Raw genomic sequence first — 12,460 nt, 5'->3', positions numbered from 1 at the left:
TAATAAAACCTTAGCTGCCTGGAACCCTATGGGTATTTTAGCTTTTTTCATGTTGTAATTTTATGGAGAGTGTAGGGTTTGCTCTCCTTAAATACCAATTTCTTTTTTTATTCAAGTGATCAATTTTGAATGAACTCGTTATAAAATATATCATATATGTATACCTTTACTTTCATTAACAAAGCATATAAAATAAAATTTAGTCTTCATGACTCCAAGTCATAATTGTAAACTTCAGAACTTTTAGAATGATGTATTTGAGATCTGTTTAATATATGTTATCTTTGAGTCCACGCTAAATGGCCCCAGAGATGTGTGGCTTTTATTTCTTTGGGCACCTTAGGGCCCAAATTCTGGAGCTAGGTTGCCTTTTTGAAGTAACTTAAATGAGGCAGATAATAATGCCTACCTCATAAAGTTGAATGGATTCAATGAGTTAATATGTAAATACTTAGAACAGTATCTGGCACATTGTATAAATGCTTATTGCTAGTATCTTCATCATCCCTGTCTTGTTGTTAGTCTGTAATCCTTTATCTGCAACTCTAAAATCCAGAAAGCTTTGAAAACAAAGGCTTTTCTCATAACTAATTTTAGGGCAAAATTTGCCCTCCATTAATAGGCTATTTGTACTACTTAATCTGAATATTCATATGTTTTTCTCCAGAAATAGTAATGTGCTGATTACATCATGCTGTCCCAGATGCCAGGGGCTGATATATAATGTCCAGCATTTCTTCTCCAATTTAAAAGATTTGCTTTGGTTTTGGTTTTCCGCAATCCAGCGCAGACATACTATGTGGTATATGTTATAACTATATGTTATAACATTCTATAAAAATGTCACAGCAATGTCAAACTGCTACAGAAATTTCTAAAATTCAATGTATTTATTATCTTGTTGCAGATTGATAGCAGTTTACTAACTGGCACTGGTCTGCTGGTGTGCAGTATCACTGATGTACATGCGTGCACACCCCTTACTATGTCTGGATAAGAGATTGTGGATGGTGTGGTTGTTGTTGTTATCATCATCATTATTAATAACACTGCTGTTCCATACATTTCTCTTCACCAAACCTCTGGGTCCTGTTTGCTTTTTGGCCAGTTAGAGAGCAAAAGATTGAGGGAGGTATATTTCCCCCGTGATTTCCACCTCCCAATTAGAACTGAACCAGTTCTAGTATAGGGAGTGCTTGTTCTCTTGTAGCTGAATGTCTTACTTTTAGGCAGTGTTTTGGTATTGGAATAGAAATTGTAGAAATGAAAGGAATTATAAGAAATAAATCCCTTTCCTCCTTTTTGATAAAGTTTTTAGCTTGCAGTAAATGAAACCTCCCTACTGTTAAGTTCTTGTTTCCTAAGATGCTGATGATGAAACTTTTTGTGTAACCTCTTCATTAAAATATTAAACTATTTCCTACCAAACATTTTTAAAATTAATTTTTATTATAAAATTAATATATGATTAGTGCAAAAATACAGAAAGTATAGATAAATAAAAAAAGAAAGAAAAACAATTTATAATTTTACCCAGACAGAATTAACTTGCACAGTGCCTGGTGCATATAGATGGTTAATAAATATTTATTATCTAAATAAATATATCCTTCCAGTCTTTTTTGTTGTTGTTCATTTTTTATTGTATGTATTATATATTCACATACCATGTAATCATCCAAAGTGTTCACAGTTATCATCATATAGCTGTGCATTTATCATCACAATCAATTTTTTTTGTGAAAAATAACATAAATACAAAAAAGGAATAAATTTCAAGGCACGGTACAACAATTAGTTGGAGATCAGATTTTAGAGTTTGGTATGGGTTGCAATTCCACAATTTTAGGTTTTTACTTCTAGCTTCTCTAAGGTACTGGAGACTAAGAGAAATATCAGTATAATGATTCAGCAGTTGTACTCATTTGTTAAAGCCTACCTTCTCTGTACAACTTCCTACCGAACACTTTCTTTTTTTTGGCATGGGCAGGCACTGGGAATCGAACCTACCAAACACTTTTAAATTATCTTTTTTGCATGCATTATAAACTATTTTGAACAAGGTAGGTATCGTGACTCATACAGAGTGAGCAAAGGAGAGAAAACTCAGAGGTGAGGTCAGGGTGGTGGGAGCCGATCATGCAGGGCCTGTGTAAGTACTGTGACTTTGACTTCAGGAGAAGCCGTGGGAGGGCTTTAAGCTAAGGAATAATGTGATCCACATTGCATGGTAAAAGGATCACTCTGGTTGCAGCATTGAGAGTAAACTATGGGACACATGGCGATAGTAGAGAATAGACAAAGAAGTAGAAAACTTGATGCCTCAGGAGCTACCAACATCTGACCAAAAGGAGTTCCAGAAAAACAGAGAAACTGTGGGAGGGAAATGACTCAAGAAATAAAACAAGAATTTATCCCGCAATTGAAGATTCAAAAGACATGATGTCTAGCACAATGAATGAAGGAATGGTCGCATCTGTGAAATCAGACCATCAGGAATAGAGAGAGTATCCTAAAAGCTATCAGAAAAAAATCGAAAAGCTAACAAATGGCATTACCGTTGAGCTTCTCAGTGGCAGTGCAGGAAGCTAGGATACTGCTTTCAAAATCTAGGGGGAAATTACTTTGTCTAGAATTCTCTTGTCAGATCTTTGGCGAATCGTCTGGCAAGTAAGGATTCTAATGTATTTTCTGTGTACCCTGCCTGCCTCAAGACATTACTACTCAATTATGTATTTTTACGAATTTGGAAAGGTATTGGCCAAGAAAGAAGAAAACGGGGTCTGATGCTGAAGGGAGTCAAAGGGAATTCTTAGGGGAATGGTCAGGGGACGTTCCCAGGATGAGAACTGTGCATCAGGCATTGAAAACAGCAGTCCAGACTGGAACTGATCAGATGGCTCCAGAAGGACTATCTCTTGCAGAAATAGAACTCTAAATTATCTTAAGAGATTTGACTGGGAAGAATTGTACTAAATGGTGGTTTACAGAGTTCTTGAAGGCGGTATAGGAAGACTTAGTGAGATTTAAGTGGGTGAAAAAGGAGGCGATTATTAACTCTGGAAAATAAAATATAATCATAGTTATTATGATATACTTCTTCGGATCAATAGAAAACAATATTGGAGAATGGGAAACGGCACAAGCGACTTAAAACACTTACCTACCCTAATAGTAACTCATTATGTAACATCAAAATTTCATGACTCATGGCCTGCCTGCAATGTACTGTTCTTCTGAAAAGAAAGAACAAACGGGTAAAAAGTGGATGCTACTGGGGAATTAATTAGATGGAGATAGAGAAATGGAACTAGGAATTACTGTTTTTAACACTTTTACTTTTCAGCTGATCAGCAGATGCAATTTTGATAAAAATTAGAAATTTCAAAATGTATGTCGTGGTGACACATATAAAATAAGTTTTCCATTTTAACTTACAAATTCCCATTTAAACCTACGTTTTAACTAATGCCAATGGCATTAGTGGCATTCACAGTATTGTGCTGCCGTCCACCACCATCCAATACTGGACATCTTCATCAGTTCACATTCCAGGAATTCTGCACCCACTGAGTATCCACTGCCCATCCACACCCAGCCCTGGAAGCCTGTATGCTGGGCGTCCACTGCCTGTACACTCCCAGCCCTGGCAGCCTTTAATCAGTCTTCTTTCTGTTCTGTGAATCCTCATATTCTAGTAATTCAGTATAAATGAAATTGCACAGTATCTCTTTTTGTGTCTGACTTATTTCACTCAACATATTATCTTCACAATTCATCCATGCTGTAGCATGTATCAGAACTTCATTCCTTTTTATGGCTGAATAATATTCCATGGTACATTTTGTTTTCCGTTCATCCATTGATGGACACTTGGGTTCCTTCTACCTTTTGGCTATTGTGAATAATACTGCTGTGAACATCAGTGAGTAAATATTTGTCCCTGCTTTTAGTTCTTTTGGATATATACCTAGCAGTGGGTAACCCAATACTTTCTGCAAAATGGCCAAATTGTTTTCGACAGTGGCTGCGCTATTTTACGTTGCTACCAACAGTGTACTAGAGTTCCAGTTTCGCTGATCCTTGTCAACATTTATTTTCATTTTCTTAAATAAAAGCCATTCTTAATGAGTGTGATTAATGACTAATATATTGAACATCTTTTCATATCTTCTTTGAATAAATGTCTATTCAAGTCCTTTGCCTGTTTTTTTTTTTAAACATTTTTTATTGTGAAATATACCATATGTTTTAGTCTACCAAAGCTGCCAGAATGCAACACATCAGAGATGGGTTGACTTTTAATAAAAGGGGATTTATTTAGTTAAAACCTTATAGTTCTTCAGAGGAAAGGCGACTAACTTTCATCTGAGGTTCTCTCTTACATGGAAGGAACAGGGCAGCATCTGCTGGCCTTCTCTCCTGGCTTCTGGTTTCCAGTGGCCTTCCCCAGGGCAATTCCTTTCTGCATCTTCAAATGTCTGGGCTGAGCTGCTTGGGCTATGCTGTGCTGAGCTCTCTTGTGACCTCTTTTAAGCCTCCAGTTAAACATTCCTCATTGTGGAAGGTGCTCCCCTTAGCAGGCTGCAGATGTGATCAGCCCCAGATGAGATTCATGTGCTAATGATTCAAGTCCTGAGCCACACAGCTAGGCACCAGCACCTTGCCAAGTTGACACCTGAACCCAACCACCACACCATACATACAGAAAAGTGATAGATTTCAAAGTACATTTTAACAAGTAGTTATAGGACAAACTTCAAAGTTTAGTATGGGTTTCAGTTCCACAATTTCAGGTATTTCCTTTTAGCTGGTCTACTACACTGGAGACTAAAAGGAAATATCAACGTAATGATTCAGTAGCCATACATATTTGTTAAATCCTGTCTTCTCTGTAACTGCTCTCCCCCCCATTTGATCCTTCTCTTAATCTTTAGGGATATTTGCCTTAGCTCGTTGTTTTAATTGGGTTGTTTGTTTCTTTTGTTGAGTTGTAGAAGTTCTTTATATTCTGGATATTAAGCCCTTATCAGGCATATGATTTCCAAATATTTTGTCCCATTCTGTGGGTTGTCTTTTTCAGTTTCTTGATAATGTCCTTTGATATACAGAAGTTTTTTTTTTATTTTAATTGAGTCTACTTTATTGCTTCTGTTGTTGTTTGTGCTTTTTTTTAAATTAATTTTTAATTTTTTTTAAATACCAAAAAACACCAAACAAATGCAAACATTCTTAACTTCTGGTCATTCAGTTCTACGTATATAATCAGTAATTCACAGTATCATCACATAGTTACTTACTCATCATCATCATAATTTTTTGGAACATTTGCATCTATTCAGAAAAAGAAATAAAAAGAAAATAGAAAAAAATTCATACATATCATACCCCCCACCCCTTCCCCTCACCGATCACCAGCATTTCAATCTAAATTTATTTTAACATTTATTCCCCCATTATTTATCTTTATTCTATATGTTTTACTTGTCTGTTAATAAGGTAGATAAAAGGAGCACCAGACACAAGGTTTTCACAATCACACAGTCACATTGTGAAGCTATATCATTGTACAATCATCTTCAAGAAACATGGCTACTGGAACACAGCTCTACATTTACAGGAACTTCCCTCCAGCCTCTCCATTACATCTTGACTAATAAGGTGATATGTATTTAATGCGTAAGAATAACCTCCAGGATAACCTCTCGACTCTGTTTGGAATCTCTCAGCCATTGACACTTTATTTTGTCTCATTTCACTCTTCCCCCTTTTGGTCGAGAAGGTTTTCTCAATCCCTTGATGCTGAGTCTTAGCTCATTCCAGGATTTCTAACCCACGTTGCCAGGAAGGCCCACACACCTGGGAGTCATGTCCCATGTACACAGAGTGAGGATGGTGAGTTTGCTTGTTGTGTTGGCTGGAGAGAGAGGCCACATCTGAGCAACAAAAAAGGTTCTCTTGGAGGTGACTCTGAGGCCTAATTTTAAGTAGGCTTGACCTATCCTTTGTGGGGTTGAGTCTCTTATGAACAAACCCCAAGATTGCGGGCTCAGCCTATAGCTTTGGTTGTCCGCATTGCTTGTGAGAATATCAAGAATTCAACTTGGGGAAGTTGAATTTCCCCCCTTTGTCACCATTCCCCAAGGGGAACTTTGCAAATATTTTTTTATTCACTGTTCAGATCACTCTGGGAGTTATCAGGGCATCACTCTGGACAAACCAACAAAATCTCATGTCCTACTCAAGGTTCCATGTACTTATGGTGTTCAGTTAAGCTATCCACATAAGGTATATTAGGAAATGCACTAGTCAAAATATAAATTTTCTACCAAATAAACATTTTTTTGCTTTATTCTCACACATAAGTTAAAATTTTAAAATATTGGTTACATTCTGTTTTCAGCACCCTGCAGTCATGACATTCCTTTGTTCTTCCTCATGCAAAAACATTTTTTTAATTTGTACATTTAGTCACTATCCTTATACTCTCTAGGCATTCCTAGATTATACCATCTCAATCTTCATCATCTATCTTTCTTTCTGATTTCATTTGTGCTTCCAGCCCTCCTTCCTCTATCATTCTCACATTCAGCTTCATTGAGTGTTTTAACATAATTATATTACAGTTAGGTAGTATTGTGCTGTCCATTTCTGAGTTTTTACATTCAGTCCTGTTGCACAATCTGTATCCCTTCAGCTCCAGTTACCAAATATCTTACCCTATTTCTATCTCCTGATGATCTCTGTTACCAGTGGAGTTCTCCAGGTTTATTCACTAATGTCAGTTCATATCAGTGATACCATACAGTATTTGTCCTTTTGTTTCTGACTAATCTCACTCAGCATAATGTCCTTAAGGTCCATCCATGTTGTTACATACTTCATAACTTTATTCTGTCTTAGAGCTGCATAATATTCCATCGTATGTATATCCCACAGTTTGTTTGGCCACTTGTCTGTTGATGGACATTTTGGCTGTTTCCATTTCTTCGCAATTGTAAATAATGCTGCTATAAGTATTGGTGTGCAAATGTCTGTTTGTGTCCTTGCCCTCGTGTCCTCTGAGTAGATACCTAGCAATGGTATTGCCAGGTCATATGGCAATTCTTAGTTAGCTTTTTGAGGAACTGCCAAACTGCCTTCTACAATGGTTGTGCCATTTGACATTCCCACCAACAGTGGATAAGTGTACCTCTTTCCCCACATCCTCTCCAGCACTTGTCATTTTCTGTTTTCTTGATAATGGCCATTCTGGTGGGTGTGAGATGATATCTCATTGTGGTTTTGATTTGCATTTCTCTAATAGCCATGGAAGATGAGCATCTCTTCATGTGCCTTTTGGCCATTTGTATTTCCTCTTCTGAGAAGTGTCTGTTCAAGTCTTTTGCTCATTTTGTAATTGTGTGGCTGACTTTTTATTGTTGAGTTGAACAATCTCTTTATAACTTCTGGATACTAGACCTTAATCTGATATATCATTTCTAAATATTGTCTCCCATTGTGTAGGCTGTCTTTTTACTTTCTTTGTTTTTTTTTTTTTTTTTCACATGGGCAGGCACCGGGAATCAAACCCAGGTCCTCTGGCGTGGCAGGTGAGCATTCTTGCCTGCTGAGGCATTGTGGCCCGCCCCTCTTTTTACTTTCTTGATGAAGTTCTTTGATGCACAAAAGTGTTTAATTTTGAGGAGTTCCCATTTCTTTCTTTCTTCAGTGCTTTTGCTTTGGGTATAAGGTCTAGGAAACTGCCTCCTAGTGTAAGATTTATAAGATATTTCCCTACATTTTCTTCTAAAAATTTTATGGTCTTAGATCTAATGTTTAGGTCTGTGATCCATTTTGAGTTAATTTTTGTATAGGGTGTGAGATATGGGTCCTCTTTTATTCTTTTGCATGTGGATATCCAGTTCCCTAGGCACCATTTATTGAAGAGATTTTTCTGGCCCTGGTGAGTTGGCTTGACTGCCTTATCAAAGATCAATTGTCCATAGATGAGAGGGTCTATATCTAAACACTGTATTCTATTCCATTACTCAGTATTATGTGTATTTATGCCTGTACCATGCTGTTTTGACCACTGAAGCTTCATAATACACCTTAAAGTCAGTTAGCATGAGACCTCCAACTTCATTTTTTTTCCTCAGGATACTTTTAGCTATTCGGGGCACCCTGCCCTTCCAGATAAATTTGGTTATTGTTTTTTCTATTTCTGAAAAGTAAATTTTTGGTATTTTAATTGGTATTGCATTAAATCTGTAAATCAATTTAGATAGAATTGACATCTTAACTATATTTAGTCTTCCTATCCATGAACACGGTATGCCCTTCCATCTATTTAGGTCTTCTGTGATTTCTTTTAACAATTTCTTGTAGTTTTCTTTGTATAGGTCTTTTGACTCTTTAGTTAAATTTGTTCCTAAATATTTTATTCCTTTGTTTGCGATTGTAAGTGGAATTCTTTTCTTGATTTCCCCCTCAGATTGTTCATTACTAGTGTATAGAAACACTACAGATGTTTGAGTGTTGATCTTGTAACCTGTCACTTTGCTGTACTCATTTATTAACTTTAGTAGTATTGCTGTGGATTTTTTTTTTGGTTTCAATATACAGTATCATATCATCTGCAAACATTGAGAGTTTTACTTCTTCCTTTCCAGTTTTGATGCCTTGTATTTCTTTTTCTTGTCTAATTGCTCTGGCTAGAACATAAAACACAAGGGTGAATAACAGTGGTGATAGTGGACATCCTTGTCTTTTTCCTAATCTTAGGGGGAAAGTTTTCAGTTTTCCCCCATTGAGGATGATGTTAGCTGTGGGTTTTTCATATATTCCCTTTATCATGTTGAGGAAGTTCCCTTCTATTCCTATCCTTTGATGTGTTTTCAACAGGAAAGTATGTTGAATTTTGTCAAATGCCTTTTCTGCATCAATTGAGATGATCATGTGATTTTTCTGCTTTGATTTGTTGTTATGGTGTATTCCATTAATTCATTTTCTTATGTTGAACCATCCTTGCATACCTGAGATGAATCCTACTTGGTCATGGTGTGTAATTCTTTTCATTGCTTCTGGATTCGATTTGCTAGAATTTTGTTGAGGATTTTTGCATCTATATTCATTAGAAAGATTGGTGTGTAGTTTTCTATTTTTGTAATATCTTTGTCTGGCTTTGGTATCATGGTGATGTTGGCTTCATAGAATGAGTTAGGTAGCTTCCCGTCCTCTTCAGTTTTTTTTGAAGAGTTTGAGCAGGATTGGTGCTAATTCTTCCTGGAATGTTTGGTAGAATTCACATGTGAAGCCATCTGGTCCTGGACTTTTCTTTTTTGGGGAGCTTCTTAATGACTGATTCAATTTCTTTACTCATGGTTGGTTTGTTGAGGTCATCTATTTCTTCTCGACTCAAAGTTGGTTTTTGATGCCTTTGTAGAAAGTTGTCCATTTTATCTACATTGTCATGTTTATTAGCTTAAAGTTGTTCATAGTATCCTCTCATTACTTCCTTTACTTCCGTGGAGTCAGTGGTTATGTCTCCTCTTCCGTTTCTGATCTTATTTATTTGCGCCCTTTCTCTTCTTCTTTTTGTCAGTCTTGCTAAGCGTCCAGCAATCTTACTGATTTTCTCCTAGAACCAACTTCTGGTTTTGTTGATTTTCTTAATTGTTTTCATGTTCTGAATTTCATTTATTTCTGCTTTAATCTTCATTATTTCTTTCCTTTTGCTTGCTTTGGGGTTAGTTTGCTGTTGTTTCTCTACTTCTTCCAAATGGACAGTTAATTCCTCTACTTTTGCCCTTTTTTCTTTTTTGATATAGGCATTTAGGGCAATAAATTTCCCTTTTAGCAATGCCTTTGCTGCATCCCATAGTTTTGATATGTTGTGTTTTCATTTTCATTTGCCTCGAGATACTTACTGATTTCTCTTGTAATTTCTTCCTTGACCCCTGGGTTGTTTAAGAATGTTTTGTTGAGACTCCACATATTTGTCAGTTTTCTGGCACTCTTCCTATTGATTTCCAAGTTCATTCCTTTATGATCTGAGAAAATGTTCTGTATGATTTCAATCTTTTAAGATTTATTGAGACTTGCTTTTGTGACCCAGCATATGGTCTATCCTTGAGAATGATCCATGAGCAATTGAGAAGAAGGTGTGTCCTGCTGTTGTGTTGTCTAATGTTCTATAAGTGTCTGTTAAGTCTAGCTCATTTATTGTATTATTCAGATTCTCTGTTTTTTTTATTGATCCTCTGTCTAGATGTTCTGTCCATTGATGAGAGTGGTGAATTGAAGTCTCCAGCTATTATGGTACCTGTGTCTATTTCTCTTTTCAGTGTTTCCAGTGTTTGCTGCATGTATTTTGGAGTATCCTAGCTCATTGCATAAATATTTATGATTGGTATGTCTTCTTGCTGAATTGTTCCTTTTATTAATATATAGTATCCTTTGTCTCTTTTAACTGTTTTACATTTGAAGTCTAATTTGTTGAGTATTTGTATAGCTACTCCTGGTCTTTTCTGATTGTTATTTGCTTGAAATATCTTTTCTCAGCCTTTCACTTTCAACCTGTGTTTTTCCTTGGGTCTAAGATGTGTTTCTCGTAGACAGCATATAGATGGGTCCTGTTTTTTTAACCCATTCTGCCAGTCTGTGTCTTTTGATTGGGGATTTTATTCCATTAGCATTTAGTTTTATTGCTGTACAGGTAGTACTTTCTTATTCCATTTTGCCTTTTGGATTTTATGTCATATCTAATTTTTCTTCTTTTTACCATTACTCATAGTCTTCATTTCTACACACTTCTCCACACCTCTCCTTCATATCTGCCTCTAGTGCTCCCTTTAGTATTTCTTGCAGAGCTGGTCTCTTGGTCACAAATTCTGTCAGTGATTTTTTGCCTGAAAATGTTTTAATTTCTCCCTCATTTTTGAAGCGTGGTTTTGCTGGATATGGAATTCTTGGTTGGCAGTTATTCTCTTTTAGTAATTTAAATATACCATTCCCCTGTCATCTTGCCTCCATGGTTTCTGAGAAGTCTATGTATAGTCTTATTGGGCTTCCCTTGTATGTGATAGATTGCTTTTCTTTTGCTGCTTTGAAGATTCTCTTTCTCTGTGACCTCTGACATTCTGATTAGTAAGTGTCTTGGAGTACGGCTGTTTGGATCTGTTCTCTTTGAGGTATACTCTACTTCTTAGATCTGTAACTTTACATCTTTCATAAGGGTTGGGAGATTGTCAGTGATAATTTCCTCTATCAGTTTTTCTCCTCCTTTTCCCTTCTCTTCTCCTTCTGGAACACCCACAACACGTACATTCGTGTGCTTCATATTGTCATTCAGTTCCCTGAGTCCCTACTCATATTTTTCCATTCTTTTACCTATATTTTCTTTTGCTTGTTGGATTTCTGATGTTCCATCCTCCATTTCACTAATCCTATCTTCTACCTCTCAAAATCTAACATTGTAGGTTTCCATTGTTTTTTTATCTCTTCTGCTTTGCCTTTCATTCCCATATGTTCTGTGATTTGTTTTTTCAGACTTTCATTTTCTTCTTTTTCTTCATTCCATGCCTTCTTTATGTCCTCCCTCAATTGTTTGATTTGATTTTTGACGTGGTTTTCCATGTCTGTTCGTATATTCTGAGTTAATTGTTTCAACTCCTGTATCTCATTTAAATTGTTGGTTTGTTCTTTTGACTGGGCCCTATCTTCAATTTTCCTAGTGTGATTTTTTTTTTTCTGGCATCTAGGCATTTAATTACCTTAATTAGTTTATTCTGGAGATTGTTTTTACTTATTTTACCTAGGGTTTTCTTGCTAGAGGTATTTGTTGTCTGTCTGTTCTTTCAGATTCAGTTCAACTGTTTCTGGACCTCTAGCTTAGGTTTTGTTTAACAGAGGAGAATTTTTCAGTTCTTGTTTTCTTGTTTCTTGCCCTGCCTGCATGGTGCCTTGCCCCCCACCCCCACCCCACCCTCCTTAGGAGAGTCTACTTAGGTATTATAGACCTCAGCCGGATTTTCCCAGACCAAACCTGTCAGGCGGAAAGAGTCACCTGTGTCAGTTTTCCCTGAGGGTGAGACCCAACAGGTTGAAAGACTTTCTATGAATTCTCTGGACTGTGTTTTTCTCATCCTGCCCAGTATGTGACGCTTTTCTGCCTGCAGATCCCACCAGCATAAGGTGATATGGTACCTTTAACTTTGGCAGACTCTCCCTGCTGGGGACGTGGTGGAGACAGAAGAGAGGTTGTAGGCTGGCTTTAATGGCTTCAAATTACAAAGCCCTGGTGTCTGAATTCCTTGAGGGAGAGATTCCACCTGAGTTGGTCTTCACCCCTCCCTTGGGGAAGGCACAGGCTCCTGATATGCCTTCAGACAAGCTTGTTTCTGCCTATGCCTAGGGCAGTTCAGCCTGAGGAGCTCTGCTGCTGTATCCAGAGGCAACCAAGCCTTGGTAGACACAC

General features: G+C 36.9%; 1 protein-coding gene across 4 annotated transcripts in view; it reads left to right on the top strand.

Moving 5' to 3' along the window:
- The window catches only part of YEATS2 (YEATS domain containing 2), a 194,398-nt gene that overhangs the window by 156,718 nt on the left and 25,220 nt on the right, over positions 1–12,460 (top strand). The gene's annotated exons all lie outside the window — the stretch shown is intronic.

Source organism: Tamandua tetradactyla, chromosome 2, assembly GCF_023851605.1.
Source record: "Tamandua tetradactyla isolate mTamTet1 chromosome 2, mTamTet1.pri, whole genome shotgun sequence".
In the NCBI taxonomy this organism is placed as follows: Eukaryota; Metazoa; Chordata; class Mammalia; order Pilosa; family Myrmecophagidae; genus Tamandua; species Tamandua tetradactyla.
Note: the sequence above shows the minus strand (reverse complement) of the source record. Positions and strands in the feature narration are given on the sequence as shown.